Source organism: Pongo abelii, chromosome 2 (genome assembly GCF_028885655.2).
Source record: "Pongo abelii isolate AG06213 chromosome 2, NHGRI_mPonAbe1-v2.0_pri, whole genome shotgun sequence".
Taxonomy (NCBI): Eukaryota; Metazoa; Chordata; class Mammalia; order Primates; family Hominidae; genus Pongo; species Pongo abelii.
This window is the reverse complement of record NC_085928.1, coordinates 128,265,217-128,283,127: the sequence shown is the minus strand read 5'-3', so window position 1 is coordinate 128,283,127 and position 17,911 is coordinate 128,265,217. Positions and strand designations below refer to the sequence as shown.

The following is a 17,911-nucleotide window of genomic DNA, read 5'->3' as shown; positions in this document are numbered from 1 at the left end:
CCTTTCAAAAAACCAGCTCCTGGATTCATTAATTTTTTGAAGGGTTTTTTGTGTCTCTATTTCCTTCAGTTCTGCTCTGATTTTAGTTATTTCTTGCCTTCTGCTAGCTTTTGAATGTGTTTGCTCTTGCTTTTCTAGTTCTTTTAATTGTGATGTTAGGGTGTCAATTTTGGATCTTTCCTGCTTTCTCTTGTGGGCATTTAGTGCTATAAATTTCTCTCTACACACTGCTTTGAATGTGTCACAGAGATTCTGGTATGTTGTGTCTTTGTTCTCATTGGTTTCAAAGAACATCTTTATTTCTGCCTTCATTTCATTATGTACCCAGTAGTCATTCAGGAGCAGGTTGTTCAGTTTCCACGTAGTAGAGCGGTTTTGAGTGAGTTTCTTAATCCTGAGTTGTAGTTTGATTGCACTGTGGTCTGAGAGATAGTTTGTTATAATTTCTGTTCTTTTACATTTACTGAGGAGAGCTTTACTTCCAAGTATGTGGTCAATTTTGGAATAGGTGTGGTGTGGTGCTGAAAAAAATGTGTATTCTGTTGATTTGGGGTGGAGAGTTCTGTAGATGTCTATTAGGTCCACTTGGTGCAGAGCTGAGTTCAATTCCTGGGTATCCTTGTTAACTTTCTGTCTCATTTGATCTGTCTAATGTTGACAGTGGGGTGTTAAAGTCTCCCATTATTATTGTGTGGGAGTCTAAGTCTCTTTGTAGGTCACTCAGGACTTGCTTTATGAATCTGGGTGCTCCTGTATTGGGTGCATATATATTTAGGATAGTTAGCTCTTCTTGTTGAATTGATCCCTTTACCATTATGTAATGGCTTTCTTTGTCTCTTTTGATCTTTGTTGGTTTAAAGTCTGTTTTATCAGAGACTAGGATTGCAACCCCTGCCTTTTTTTGTTTTCCATTGGCTTGGTAGATCTTCCTCCATCCTTTTATTTTGAGCCTATGTGTGTCTCTGCACGTGAGATGGGTTTCCTGAATACAGCACACTGATGGGTCTTGAGTCTTTATCCAATTTGCCAGTCTGTGTCTTTTGTTTGGAGCATTTAGTCCATTTACATTTAAAGTTAATATTATGTGTGAATTTGATCCTGTCATTATGATCAATGTACAAAAATCACAAGCATTCTTATACACCAATAACAGACAAACAGAGAGCCAAATCGTGAGTGAACTCCCATTCAAAATTACTTCAAACAGAATAAAATACTTAGGAATCCAACTTAGAAGGGACATGAAGGATCTCTTCAAGGAGAACTATAAACCACTGCTCAACGAAATAAAAGAGGATACAAACAAATGGAAGAACATTCCATGCTCATGGGTAGGAAGAATCAATATCGTGAAAATGGCCATAATGCCCAAGGTAATTTATAGATTCAATGCCATCCCCATCAAGCTACCAATGACTTTCTTCACAGAATTGGAAAAATCTACTTTAAAGTTCATATGGTACCAAAAAAGAGCCCGCATCGCCAAGTCAATCTTAAGCCAAAAGAACAAAGCTGGAGGCATCACGCTACCTGACTTCAAACTATACTACAAGGCTACAGTAACCAAAACAGCATGGTACTGGTACCAAAACAGAGATATAGATCAATGGAACAGAACAGAGCCCTCAGAAATAATGCCGCATATCTACAACTATCTGATCTTTGGCAAACCTGAGAAAAACAAGCAATGGGGAAAGGATTCCCTATTTAATAAATGGTGCTGGGAAAACTGGCTAGCCATATGTAGAAAGCTGAAACTGGATCCCTTCATTATACCTTATACAAAAATTAATTCAAGATGGATTAAAGACTTGAACGTTGGACCTAATACCTTAAAAACCCTAGAGGAAACCCTAGGCATTACCATTCAGGACATAGGTATGGGCAAGGGCTTCATGTCTAAAACACCAAAAGCAATGGCAACAAAAGCCGAAATTGACAAATGGGATCTAATTAAACTAAAGAGTTTCTGCACAGCAAAAGAAACTACCATCAGAGTGAACAGGCAACCTACAAAATGGGAGAAAATTTTCGCAACCTACTCATCTGACAAAGGGCTAATATCCAGAATCTACAATGAACTCCAACAAATTTACAAGAAAAAAACAAACAACCCTATCAAAAAGTGGGCGAAAGATATGAACAGACACTTCTCAAAAGAAGACATTTATGCAGCCAAAAGACACAGGAAAAAATGCTCACCATCACTGGCCATCAGAGAAATGCAAATCAAAACCATAATGAGATACCATCTCACACCAGTTAGAATGGCAATCATTAAAAAGTCAGGAAACAGCAGGTGCTGGAGAGGATGTGGAGAAATAGGAACACTTTTACACTGTTGGTGGGACTGTAAACTAGTTCAACCATTGTGGAAGTCAGTGTGGCAATTCCTCAGGGATCTAGAACTAGAAATACCATTTGACCCAGCCATGCCATTACTGGGTATATACCTAAAGGACTATAAATCATGCTGCTATAAAGACACATGCACACGTATGTTTATTGTGACACTATTCACAATAGCAAAGACTTGGAACCAACCCAAATGTCCAACAATGATAGACTGGATTAAGAAAATGTGGCACATATACACCATGGAATTCTATGCAGCCATAAAAAATGATGAGTTCATGTCCTTTGTAGGGACATGGATGAAACTGGAAATCATCATTCTCAGTAAACTATCGCAAGGACAAAAAGCAAACACCGCATGTTCTCACTCATAGATGGGAATTGAACAATGAGAACAGATGGACACAGGAAGGGGAACATCACACTCTGGGACTGTTGTGGGGTGGGGGAAGGGGGGAGGGATAGCTTTAGGAGATATACCTAATGCTAAATGGCGAGTTAATGGGTGCAGCACACCAGCATGGCACATGTATGTATATGTAACTAACCTGCACGTTGTGCACAGGTACCCTAAAACGCAAAGTATAATAATATTAATAAATAAATAAATAAATAAATAAAAATAAAAAAAAAGAAAGTTAACATAAAAGTTCAATTCAGCAAACTTTGGAAGCCAATGGAAAGATTGAGCTTTCTTCTTCAATTAATTGCCAGGGACTTGAGGTTATCTTAAAATGAGTAGATACACATATCCACATATCTAAATTAAGACTGTTTCTTTCTTTTGCATCTAGGTTGTTTTAAAACTACCCTTGCTAATTCCCAATATTCTTTTTGATTATTGCCTTTTAGAATATTAGAATTCATAGTGGTCCCCTAGTATAGTAAACTAAAGCTTATTGGAATTGGTAAATATGATTTTACTGATCTTTGCTTTAACAAGTTTAAAGTGGTCAGAAATTTCTGAAGGTACATTGTGTTTTGTGTGTCATACCAGATATATCATTCTGAAAAAGACAGACATTCGATTCCTCTTCCCTTTTTCCCCTACCCTCAGCCCCTTCCCACCACACAGCTATACAAGTAGAAGAAGTTTATGTGATCCATATAAACTGGGTCCAAGTATATTCCTTCAAAATAAGCTTGAATGCTTTATTGCTTTCTCCTGTGAGACCTTTGGCTTCACAAGGGTAACATTTTTCTCTTGATACTATATACCGGCATTTTAACAATGATGATGGGAAGTTACTAAACTAGGAAAAAACTGTGAATGTGGTAATTCTTAGAATGCTGTCACCCTTTGCTCTTCCAGAGGGAGATCCTCAACTCCATTATTACTACTTTTCACAGTAGGTGGAGCTGCTAAGTGATTGGTGAGCTTGGTGCATTCATTGGGCTACATTTTACTACTGAGCCAGGTCCACTCCCAGACTTGGAGTCTGCTCTGGGGACATAGATTTAGGAGAGAAGAAAACTTAATTTAACTTTGCAAGCCTAAGTTAATACACTAGCAATGCATACCATAGAACACCCACAGAAGAACAAGCAACTGTTTCTTGTGTATTCCTCAGTCATTAAGAAACTGGTGTTGGCTGGGTGTGGTGGCTCACCCCTGTAATCCCAACACTTTGGGAGGCCGAGGCGGGCGGATCACCAGGTCAGGAGTTCGAGACCAGCCTGACCAACATGGTGAAAACCCCGTCTGTACAAAAAATACAAAAATTAGCCGGGTGTAGTGGCATGCACCTGTAATCTCAGCTACTCAGGAGGCTGAGGCAGGAGAGTTGCTTGGACCCAGGAGGCAGAGGTTGCAGTGAGCTGAGATCATGCCGCTGCACTCCAGCCTAGGTGACAGCGTGAGTGAGACTCCATCTCAAAAAATAATAAATAAATAAATAAGAATCTGGTGTTACTGTTCTAGTATGTATCACCCCATTAGCAGACAAAAGGAGGGGAGGAGGTGTGACTGGCAAGTATATAGGAAAATGGAGAGAGGTTTGTTCCATTTGAACTGCTATGAATTCTTATTCTTTCAAAGTATGAGAGCAGTAATGCTTTGTTAACCCTTGTGATGCCAGCTGGCATTCTGATTTCTGTAAAGTTTCCTGAGATTCAGAAATCCAGATGAATTTCTGCCTTCACACTGTTACCTCATAACTACTGGGTTGGTTCTATTTCTGGTAATTCAGACACTCAATGTGTACACATGAATAGAATAAGATCATTTTGAGGTAAGTTTACAGTTTATTTATGGAAAGAAAAGAAAACCATATAATATAAGTAGAATACAAGGCAGAATTAATTAGTTGTTAGGTAAGTAGCAGAAAAAAGAGAAATGAGTAGACTTCGTGGACTGGGGTGAAGAAGAAAGGACTGATTCACAGAGGAAGAGGAATAGTTGGTAGAATTAGCTAGGCAACTCATGCACTGTTGGTGGGAGTGTAAACTGGTACAGCTGTGTAGAAAAAGTTGGCAAAATCTATTAAAATTATATACTGGCATAATTTTCTATCCAGTAATTACCCTTCTTAGAGGTTATCCTGGGAAACATCCACAAGCTCACAGGGAAGCATACCCAACAACATTAATTCTAACAGTGGCTGCAACAGTAGAAACTGGCTGTAATCTATGGATTTCTAAGGAAATGACTATGTAGATAAACTAAAACATAGCCACACTACAGAGTCTTGCACAGGTATGATGAATAATCAGGTAACTCTACATTAAAAATACTAAAAGACATCCAAGACACAATTTTAAATAAGCAAATTCACATGCAAAATGATAGCACATAAAACAACGTGCATGTATATGCAAATACATAGAAAAAATAGGAGGTGCCACAACAAATTGTTGGCAGCAGATCCTTTCAGAAAGATGCCTAGGATTGAACGTATGTTTAAATGGGACATAAGCCTTAGCTGCATATGTACTTATATTACTCATATAATTAAATTTTTGTAAAATAATTTTTCAATGAAGAGTCCAAATAAGCAGAAGAAGAAGCTGGGAAGGAAACAGTAAGATACCTGGGAGAACACGTAAATGTGCACTCAAGCTCCAAACTGATCCTTAACTCCTTATTGCCCACCCTTCTAATCTGGCTTATCTGAAATTTTGCTATCTAAAATGCATATATGTTTTGGTTGCTCCCCTTCTTAAAAGGGTTATGTACAAACTCCTCCTAAAGGCCTCTGAAATCTCACTTTACTGCTCCTTTTCAGTTTCACCTCTTCCAATTCCTTTCCCGCATTTTCAACTGTAGCTGGACCAAACCACTTGCAGTTTGTGCCTGCATCACCCTAGTTGCACCTCTGTGACTTTGTGCATGCTGCTGGAAATATCCTTTCCTCTTTGGTCACCTAGTAATCCTCAAGGCTGTCAAGTCCTGGGTAGAAGCCTTTCCTGAGAGCATCACCTCTGTCACTGTGAATTACCATATCCTTCTTTTTTGCCTGCATCGTAGGCTCTATGTACTTCTATCACCTACATCATTCTCTTGTACTCCTGTTTCCTTGCCTTTGGACAGTTTAAATTTTTTATAGATAGGGACTATGTGTGTCAAAAATTTATTCATTCACTCACTCTTTTATTCAACCAAAAATTTAGTGCCCGTTACATTCCAGGCATTATGCTGGGTGCTGAAGAAGACAAGATTGAATAAAACATATTTTCTCTTCTCAAGAATCTCATAACAGTGGGGTAAAGGAAGAAATGGGTGGAAATGTAAGAGCAAAATTAAGATGGTGTTATACGATGGGAGAAAAGAACTTCAAAACAGAGGACATGGTAGACATTGGACATTGCTTTAGCAGGTCACTTCCCAACCTCCCATTTCCTCACCATGTACTGACAACCTCACCCACATTGTGTCTGACTTGCCCCACCTATTAGCAGGCATATAAGCCAAGCAAGGTCAGACACCTCTTCACTCCTGTCATTATATTCTTGAGTAGTGGGACATGAAGACAGACATCTTGGCTGCTTCCAGGGAAGCAGTAGCAGCCCCACGCCGTATGGCCCAGTGGTTCCTGCAAGGGTCTTATTTCTTGTTCTCCTTCTAGTCCCAGCCTCTTGCCTTCTCTCGACTCTGTGAGGTATCATGCATACAACCCTATTTCCTTTTCCTCTGTAATTTCCTGGGGAGTTAGTTTCTGTCACTTATAACATACAGCTCTATCTGACACCCTGGGTGAGCAGTAGATAATGCCACAGAATGGTGAGGAGTCCAAAGCCTGAATAATGTCATTTGGATTCCAATAGAGGGTCATTGGTGAGTTCCTTTCTAAGATGCAGTTCAGGTTTTTAGTTGGGTCAGAGCTTGATTATAGGGTGCAGCCAGCCAGCAGGTTATGTGAACAGATTACTCATCCCACCATGCCTCACTGCATCTTCTCTTGTGATTATTTGCATTCTTGAAGATTCTGATGGATATGGAGGTGAAGAATTCCAAGGAGCTAATTTCTCTATAGGCTGAATGTGCCTATTGGTAACTGTCCAAAGGTCACTAATATAATACATGTCTTTTTTACAAATATGACCAGCCTAGGGTCAGCCAGCTTGCTTTGGAAGCCAAAGGGTGTTGACTGTCTCTGGAATTTGTCTTACCTGAGCAAGTACTTCTTGTTAAATCAGCTAGTTTATTCACCTTGGCTTGTTTTGGGAACCAGTCAATTATTAATAAGACTTTAAAATGCCTCATGAATTTGATGATATGGAAGAAGTCTGGATTCCTGACTGACTTCATGAAACAAAGCTCTCCCTACCACACACTCATAACAGACAGAAGGGCTGGAATCAACCATACAGTCTTACATTTCTTTTCTTTGTACTTGTACCTGAGGGTAGGACAGTGGTGGGGGCCATATATAAATAAATTCAAGTTTAATTAAGACTAAATTAACACAAAAAACTATACATTGATCACTCAGTTCTTTACTGAGTGTGGATAATCAGTGTTATACTTGATTCTGTCAGGCAAGCTTCCTTCCAATTGATTGCCTCGGAGATGACCCAACAAGGCCTCTCTCAAAGCTCTTTTCCTCTAGGAACCAATTCCCAGTTCCACCACCAACCAGGTAGATTTTTCCCTGCCAAAACACACACTCCCTCCAGTGAATTGTTAAAGCAGCTTTACAGAGTTTATGTTAAGATCTCCGATTATGGATGCAGAGGGACCTCCATTCAAATCACTGGCTCTCCTACCACTGGTTGTGCTGTGTGACCTTGGGAAAGCTCTTCATCTCTCTGAATCTCATTTTTATATTCTGCAAATTGGGTCTGACAACTAGCTCATAGTAATTCTTTTGAGGACTAAATAAAGAACATAGATGTGAAAGGCACATTGTTGGGCATGTAGCAATTTGATTGCTGATCGTCATTTTAAATGATTATTTATGTATTCATCATTAATATTTATTAGTTCTCTCTTTAGGACTTACCAAAATCTATAATATTCTAATTTATTTGTTTTATCCCCAAGAGAACAAAAAATCTTCATTCTGGTATGCCAAGTGTGGCTAATACTTGTAGAGTAAGTTTTACTACCATTGTTATTCTGTTAGTCTATTATTATGTCTTATATGATCACTGTTCTTGGCCATGAGGCCAGTGTTACTCATTTATGTATGCTGAACACCTAGCATGGTGTTTGGAAGTGTTTTGAAACTCAATGTCCATTACTGAGTGAATGAATAAAGAAACTAAAGATGCATTGTCCCAAGTGTCCTTTTAAATAGAAACTTCCTTGGTGACAGAGACTGTGGCTATCTTTGTATCCATAGAACCTAATAGGTGTCCAGTAAACATTTGCTGAATTTATTCCGTTAAAATTGAGAGAAGGGATTTGTGACTTAATTACAGAATAGCAGTGAGCTGAGTTCATTTCTGCTAGCCCTTCTATTTTCTGTCTGCCTTCATTTATTTCTAGTCCCTATTGTGGAACCTGGCATGAGAATCTGTCAACAGGAAGACAAAAGGGATTAACTCAGTAAGAACTGAATTGAGTTCTCGGTAAGACTCAACAACATCCCTTTCTAATTCCTACTCAGCCCCCACAATTGTATCATGGCAGGTGAGAGAAAGAAATCATATTGTGTTCTTGCTTCCTTGCCCATTCTAAATGTGTTTATGACATGGAAAATCCCAGCATGAAAAGGAGACTGGAAGGGGAAAATAACTCAGATAAGGGTAATAAACAGTCTTAGAGGGTGTCAGGGAAGGTGAGATTTGCTTTAATTGGGAGTGGTGGTACTCTAAAGGGTTGATTGTATAGACATGAGTCTTGGGCTTTTTAAACCCAAGACAGTTTAGCTGACTTCTTACTTCCAAAAAATCTGCTTTTTGATTCACTATGCTGGATGAAAAGGAAGGGAGGAGGTTGACATTGAAGGGAGTTGACTGCTCCTTTCACTGTCTAGGACTATTTCTCTAATTGCTTTACCCATGAAATGGCTCTGCCTTCACCTTCAATGATTGGGACCCATCCAATGCTCCCCGGCCAAGATAATACCAGAGGAGCAGCCAACTACGTCCACCAGAGTAGGGAGCAGTCAATGTGAAAACAATCCGCCTGGATTTCTCAACTGGTATTTAACTTGCAATCACTGGTTATCTCTCAACAACACTGTCATCCCATTGGCCAGGCAACTTTGTGCAGAGTGCCCTGAACAACACAAGAACTTGGGTTGTAATCCAAATTCTACTAGGTCCTAGGATCACTACTATGGCCTCTTACTAGCTGTGTGACTTTATAAAAGTCACTAAACCTCTCTGTGTCTTACCTATATGTATAATGTCATATTTGCCTGAAGGTGCTAGGTTTATCTTTTGATATCTCTTGTGACTCTCAAATTGTCTTGCCATGAAACTGCTTCAGATATTCCCAGCCTAGACTAGTTGTGGGGGTTAAGTGGGAACATATTGGTGATATTCTCACTATTGACCCCATTTCCTTTCAAATTTCCTCCAAAGACCTTGGTTATAGATAGACTTTGTTCATAGATGTAAACAAACATCTTGTCAAAGCCACATGCAGGTTGATAAAAACTGGAAAATATAGAAAGGCCTCTGGACAAATCATTTCACCAGTGCCCTCTTAGGTGGATAACAGGGAACCTTAGAGATGTTTGAATGGCATGTACAGGGACATTCATAACCACATAATCTCACAGCCAGCGACTGAAAACAACCTCAGTGTCCATCAACAAAAGAGTGGACAATAAAATTGTGATATATTAATACGGCAGAATACTACTTGCCAAAGAAAACAAACTACTGATGCATGCAACAATGTGGATCAATCTCACAGATATTAGGCTGTATGAAAGAAACCAGATGCAACATGGTACCTGTCTGATACCATTTATATGAATTTAAAGAACAGGCAAAACTAAGTGATAGCAATGCAAGTCGGAAGGTGGGTTACCTAGGTATAGAAAGTCGTGGATATTGACTGGAAAGAGTATGGGACTACTGACACACTCTGTATGTTCATCTGGGTGATGGGTACTTGAGAGTTTACATTTATAAAAAAACTACCTATATACTTACGATTAGTGCACTTTATGTATGCTGTATCCCGATAAAAGTGTGTTTGTGTATTTATATACACTCATGTAATTATTCAGTGATTAGAAATATAGATAGATAGATAGATAGATAGATAGATAGATAGATAGATAGATTTGGGTTTTGTTTTCTCCCTTGAAGGAAATTATAAAGGGAAACAAAAGGTCTTTTCAGTGAACAAATCCCACAATGGTGTTACCATCAATAAAAAAATGGCCTTTGGATTTAGATGCCTAGAGGCTAGATTATACTGATGGTTATTAGGAAATTGCTTCTAAGGAAGGCCAACCTCTACTAAATTAATAATCAGTCTTTGGTTACCCTGAAGGTAGAATATAAGTCTAATGAAATTTATTTTGACACAATCAAATTGTATTGACTTCCCAGTAATGGCCTCTGTGCCTCATTAGTTAGCACAGGAAAGATTATAGTAAACAATCAATCACTAAACTCATTCAGAACCATCTCTTAAAATGTAGAATCCTCTGCTAAAAACACAATAAGCTTATTAATTAAAACACAGTTGATGCTTCTCTATTCTTCACAAAAAAATGTGATTTGATTTCTCTGTTCACTCATATGTTAAGGTCAAAGATAAAGAAAAATATTATCATCAGCAATATTTTAAAAAAATCTTTTAAAATGTATGTAGATCTAGAACTTATTTCCTTTTTTGAATGTGAGTGATAACAAAAAACAAAGGATAACAAAGATTTATAACTTATTAATTTGAAAATATACAGATGTGAGCAGCATTGCTGGAAAACCTATTGGTTTATTCACACAGCATCCAAATAATTGTGTTGACATGGAAATATTAATGTGTCTGAATTCTCAACTCTATGCTTATAATTTTCTAATAAATTATTAAATTTCAGAATTTATTATACATTATGTTCATTCAGGTGAGAAAAAGAAAAAAGAAAAAAGGAACTGACAGGAATTCACTTAATAAGGACCGAGCAAAATAAGGCATGTATTATTGATGAAGAATTTTTATCTTCAATGTAAATTCCCATTTTAGAATATATTAGAGAACTTGGAGGAAGAAGACAGATGCATGGCAATATCAGGATTGGCTAAAACGTAGGGAGTGCAACCTGAAAACCCACAACTTTTATTCGAGTGGCCAGGAAATATGTTTCTTTCAATCCACCTAATTCTAGTAAGATGCTAAAGCAAAGGTCATCATGCAGCAAAATGGTTTTTTCAACAGCATCTCCCAGGACTCTGGGGTTATTTGGAGGGCAAGCTGTCTCAATTCCCTCCACTTTCAAAAGAAGTACAGAGAGAGGAAAAAAATGAGAATGCTTTTTTTCTCAGGAAAAAATATGTTGTAGAAATGCTAAGAAGACAACAACAATGTATTCTTTTCAATAAAGACACCTCAGGTTAGTTTCAACACGTTGCATGTCCACAAAGAAAGGAACCACAATTGCAATAAGGTTCTGGTACAAGGAAATAATAAAACCATTTTAAAGATAATTCTTCATTATGTTTCAGTAGGAGGGAAAAAACTTTCCAAGGGGATAAAATACCACTCTTGTGTTTACAAATGCAAACACTGAAGCCAGGTGGGTAAAGTTACCTGTCTGAGGTCATTGTTTCTCAAACCATCTTTCCTGGACCAGTGACATCAGCATTACCTGGGAATCTGTTAGGAGTGCAAATTGCCAGTCCCCACTCCAGACATACGAAATCAGAAGCTCTGGGGACAGGACCCAGCAATCTGTGATTTAACAAGCCCTCCAGGTGATTCTGATCCTGCTAACATTTGAGAACCACTACCCTAAGATGTTAGAGAGGAAACTAAAAGTTTTATGGCTAGAACCAACTTCTCATTGCTGGAAGTCCTAGTGACAAAGCTGAGAATAGAGCCTAGTAGGACATTAAAACTTATTCCTTACAACTCTATGGACAATCTCAGAGAACACACATTATTCATATTACATTAAAGTGGACCTTGCGGTAAGATAAACTCTCCATACTTATAACAATAGGATTGTGGGAAAAAAGCAAAATGAGTCAACTTAGCCAAATCTTTTTAGAAGTGGGAAATGTACCTTAATTTTAGAGGTTTCTCATTGGGGTCCTCAATATATATGATATTTCTTACACAACATATATTGGCTTCTCTGAAAATCTAAAATGTTTATTCCCAGCATAATTCATCATGCTTCGTCAATTTTGCTTTACAAAAGTGTATTCTTTGGAAGGCTTCAGGCCAACTGCCTTGTTTTCCTTGGGTCTGTCTTAGAGGTCACAAATGCAGGCAGGCAGGTGCCCTGAATGAGTGGAAGACAAGCAGTAAAATTGTTGATAACCAAAAACCACAGACCCTGTCTGAATGAAGAAGCTCCTCACCTCTGGCCAGTTTTTGCTGTATCAGAATACAAACCCAGCAAGTGCCACATCTTCCAGTTTTTTATAGAAACCAGAAATATGATTTTTTTGAAAACCCTTGGTTTTTAAATGTTAGCAACAAATGTGTGTTTTCAAATACCATGCAAACTATATGTGTGTGGCTCATCAGTTCTTGACCTCTGTTACATACTAATATATAACATATTGTGAATAATTGATGGCCAGATTTGTCCAGGAGAGAACTGTCTACCTGGGATTAAGGCAGTACCTGTTAACTTTAAGAGCACAACCTCAGTTTACAAAAAGTTTCCACCAGAAATGTGTGGCCCTGGAGAACACAGAGATGTTATGGTGTGAATATACATATGGGTTTCAGGATCAGTCAAACATTGTCTTACACTGCTGTGACCTTTACTCCAGCTGGCCAATACTACCTTTTCAGTATTTTCCAAACTTTGCATGTCAGCCTGATATTGCTTTTTTCTGACACTATATCTAATGTTACTGTCACAAAACTTTTAAGGGTGTTGAAGCCAACAGGTAGGGTAGAGGTGCTCTGCACTAGGTGCTTCACTTCTAGGTAGGGAGATGGGTAAGGGGAGATCCAATGACTTGAGGGGGGTCAACAACTAGTAATGGGACAGTAGTAGATGTGGAAACAGGGACCCCCCCGAGTATAATTCCTGTTTCTTTACAGCTGACCTTGTAACACAATTTGCCTGGAAGGGACAATGGAACATTCAGAGATACAAGAAGGCTAGAACCCTGATTCTGAACACCTCTAGGGCATTTAGTGTCAATTTCTTATGCACAAAGTAAAGGGAAACAACAACAACAACAACAAATCAATCCAAGAATCCTCTCTCTACTGGAGTGAGAACCCAATTAAAAGATGATGCTAACTTTCCAAAAAGGAAATGCATTATTTAAATTACCATCAATTACCAACCTGTTTCTTGTCTTCTATGCCATATTGTTATTCCAAAGAAAAAAACAAAATTAAATGCCATATATTGGTAGATGCTGAAATCTAGTATCATCACATTGTAATTCTTGTTACATGACAAAATATTTTGGTTTATGTTCATTTCCTGATCAGCTAATTTATGTACTTAAAATGGTCTTACAAACTGCATTTTTCTAATAGTTATTTTATTATTTTTGTTTTTACAACTAACCTTTGAACCATGAAATCTTGTTTCTCAAAGTAAGTAATAATCCACTCCTTTGTTTTCCAAACTTTTAGCTGGGAAACACATTCTTCCAGTGAAAGGTCATGAGGTTACCCAATATATAAACAGAACTGAAGCAGCTATGAGATTTCCAGCAATGTTTTCCCCTAATATTTTTTCTTTGACAGTTTTTGCTGCATAAAACTCCACAAGTTCACTAACTCACATCAAAAAGCATTTGTTCTCATGAGAGTTGGCTGATGTAGACTGGTCTTATCTGGGTAGCTCTCCATTAGGCTGTCATCTGAATTGGACTAAGGTTTGCTCCTTCACATGTCTCATGTAGGTCCAAGATTAAAGGGACAGGCAATACCAAGGAGAGGCTGTTCTTGTGACAGATTATAAAGTGTAAGAGGGCAAGCTCTACAATCATACATATTTTAAGGCTGTGATCACATCATGCCTGCTAATATCTCCTTGGCTGAGACAATTTATATGGCCAACCCCAGAGTCAAGGAGAAGGGAAGAGCACCCTGCTCACTGTGAGACCACTGCACAGGACATGTATATATAAGTCTGTTCCAGGAGAATGAAAAATTTGAACCATTAATTCAATCATCCACATTATCCTACCCTATGGTGATCTCAGAGCCAACTCTGTGTAACTCATAAAACAATAACAAGTAGTTACCATGCATTGAATCTAACCATCTCGTTTTACAAATGTATAAAACTGAGGTTTAGAGAGACTAATGACTTTTCCATGTCTACACAGCTAGAGACAGGTCTAGAACCCTGATGGACTACTCAAAGTTGAGAACTTTCTCCAGCACAATATAATAGATCAGATCTACCTTCAAAAAATGTCCCAAGTCCCTTGAATTAAATAGAAATATTGTAAATGTAATTTTCAGTATACAAAGATGCCTTTATTTTGCTGTTGGATTTATAAGCCTGTTTAATACAGAAACAGGAAGATGGCTTAGGTACAGTGCAGATAATAGAGCCTTATTCTTCCAAGATCTGGCATTTACTGGCATTGTGGACTTGCACACAGTATTGCTTCTTTAAGCATCTTTTCTTACATTTATCTAGGATAGTAATGATTCCCTCGATGAATTTTTGTGAGATAAAGCATGTGACACTCAGTAATTATTAGTTCCTTTTCATTGGTTTATCATTCAGTAGCTGAGAGCTATGCTTTCTTTTTTTGTGTACTGTTAGGAAATGAATATCCTGTTTTTCAGGAGCATATCTTCCTTACTGAAGACATACATATTATAGAAAATGGACTAACTAATTCTCTACCTAGCAAAGGACAAAGAGGTCAGTCTTCTTTGCCCAAGTCTCATATTATTTCTAATACGGAATTTCTTAAGGCACTAAGAAAACTTGAAATTATTGCTTTGAAGTCAAATTCCAGATTCAGTGTGTTTGGTAATTACTAATTACTATAAAAATGGACAGCAGAATTCAAAAGGTTTGAATAATTTATCTTGCAGTGGAATATTTAAAGGCCATTTGGTCAGCGGGGTGCTTATTTGACATGTGGCTGGTGTGCTTTCTCCATTTTTTATTGATCAGGTGGTATAAGCAGAACCTCTGTGACATATTTGTCTTACTTGGATGTTTTCTCACCTTGCACTGTTCTTTCAGCTTCAAGCTAGTATTTATCCTGCCATGAAAACTTGTCGATCTATTTATTAGTCTGTTATAATGTCTATAAACATTAGATTGCTTTTGAGGAACAAATGCCTAATTTGTAAAAAGAAAATCTATTTTAAAAAATTTTCCCGCAGTTTCTTTCTGCAAGAATTTTGGTAAACATAATTATATTCATAGAATATATTAATGGCAACTAGGTGTATTGACTTAAATTATCTGGTAATTGAAATAGTTTGTGAAAATCACTCTGTTAATTGAAATAGAAGTCCTGATGAAAATTGCTCTAAATACCTTTCCTCAAAATAAAAACATATGTTTCAATATTTTGCAAACAGTCATGTACTCTGGCTGTTTTTAGCATCTGCTACCCTGAATTATGTGGTTCAAATATAGGTTTTCTTCTACCTGGAAATTTTGAGAGATTCTTTTGTATTCCTTCAGCTCAGTAATAAACCTTTGCAGAATGTTGGGTAGAATGTTATTCAGTGAGTGGTTGAATTGGGTACAAATAATATTTAGAACTATATAGACACTATCCCTGATGGTTTTTGTATTATTGAAAGTAAACTACTATTACGAATTAGAGAAAATGGGAAGGTTTGAATCAGTTTGAATATTAGCACTTTCACATTCACAGTCTACTTCTCCATTCATTTATTTGCTACCTTTCACTGGGCTCATAGGACCCATTTCCCAGTAAGAATACTTCCCCTGGTGTTCTACAATTATATGTAACAAAAGGGCTCTTATCTCCCAAGTTTTGCTTCTGAACCTTGTACCAATAGAATCATAAGCACATCCTCTTTTCTCTGGTTCATCTTCTTCAAAATTTCATTTGTGAAATTCATTTATTTTGTTACATTTAACACTATTTGATAGGTTCCTGTTGATGTATAGTATTATATGTTTGACAAAATACCATTTAATTATCTTTTCTATTCTTGATAGATATTTGAGTTGTTTCAGGGTTTTTAAAAAAATTATTGTGGATATTACCAATAGTTTCGTTAGGAATATTTTGGTGCATGTTTTTAGCAAACGTATGTATGAATTTATGTTGGCTATACATGTAGAAGTGTCAATGTTATGTCATAAGTCATAAATAAGTTCAACTTCAGCAGATAGTTGCTCTACACACTTTCCAACACTAGGTATTATCAATATTTTTTGTTTTAAACACTCTGGTGTCTGTGTTTTCTGTATTGTAGGACACTTTCTTATAAGTCTTGCATTGGATATTTGCATTGTGGTTATTTATTTATTCATTTATTTATTTTTTTGACGGAGTTTTGCTCTTGTTGCCCAGGCTGGAGTGCAATGGTGCAATCTCGGCTCACTGTATCCTCTGCCTCCCGGGTTCAGGCTATTCTCCTGCATTGGCCTCCTGAGTAGCTAGGATTACAGGCATGCGCCACCACGCTCAGCTAATTTTTTTTTTCTTTTTTTGTATATTTAGTAGTACAGGACTTCACCATCTTGGGCAGGCTGGTCTCGAACTCCTGACCACCCGCCTTGGCCTCTCAAAGTGCTGGGATTATAGGCATGAGCTGCCGCTTCCGGCCAATATCTTTTTTTTTTGGCTCAGAGAGTTGTTTTTTCACTGATGTCTTTTAATGAAGATAATTTATTTGTTTTAATATTTTATTTGTAATTATTTCAGTGTGGTTATGGATTTTTGTATCAGTTTAAGAAATCATTGCTTCCTCCATCATCATAACATTAGCATCAAAATGTTTGTTTTTTCCCCATGGGAGCTTTGTCTTTTGACTTTTAACATTTAGGTCTCCAATTTGTCTGGAATTGATTTTTGCATAGAGTATGAAGTTTGATTCAAATTTTACTTTTTTGGACTGAATTTCAGTTGACTCAACAACTGTCCCAGTTTTCTACTTGTGATTCTTGTATCTTATATGACACTTTCTCAATTACTTTAAAATAAACCTTAATAACTAGTTGTATGGGCCGTCTAGTTTTCTAAGTTTCCTTCTTTAAGATTGTCTTGGTTATTTTTTGTCATTTGTATTTTTATATATAAATTTAGAATCAATTTTCAAAAACTAAAACAAAAACAAAGAGAAAAATTCCTACTAAGATTTTGATTGTAATTGTCCCAAGTTTATGAAATCAATCTGGAGAGATTTGATGTCTTTAAAATCCTAGTCTTTCAATCTATGTAGCAGGTATATTTTTCTATTTATTTCAGATTTCTTACATTTTTCTCGATATTGTCTTGTAATTCTTGATGTAGAGCTCTTCCACATCATTTGTTAGGTTTATTCCTAGGTATTTAATGGTTTTGTGTTATTTCAAATTGTATAATTTTTAATATTTTTATTTCTGTTTATTTTGCCAGGATATAAATACAAATAATTTTGCATATTGATATTCTGTCTGGCCCCATTGCTAAATTCACTAGTTAATTCAAACAGTTGTAGACTCTTTTTAGATTTTCTGTGCAAATATTCATTTCAGTCTGTCCTTTCTGGTTCTTAGTTTCTTTTCCTGGGAAAAGAAATTATTATTATACTGGCTTGGACCTTCCTTTGAATAAAAGTAATAATAACAGACATTCGTCTTTTATAATTTCAGGGCAAACACTCAATATTTTACTATTAAGCATAATGTTCACTATGGAATTTTTATAGATGCTCATTATAAGATTAGGTACTTCTCTTATTGATAACTAATGATACATACATTTTAACCCACTGACCCATTTACCCCAACATTCTGCAAGGTTTCATTACTGAGCTGAAGGAAGACAAAAGCAATTATAATTGACTATT

The 17,911-nt window shown here is 37.0% G+C and overlaps 1 protein-coding gene across 2 annotated transcripts in view; it reads left to right on the top strand.

Annotated features, from left to right (window-relative positions):
- LRRC3B (leucine rich repeat containing 3B) overlaps positions 1-17,911 on the top strand; it is an 873,839-nt gene that overhangs the window by 540,082 nt on the left and 315,846 nt on the right. The gene's annotated exons all lie outside the window — the stretch shown is intronic.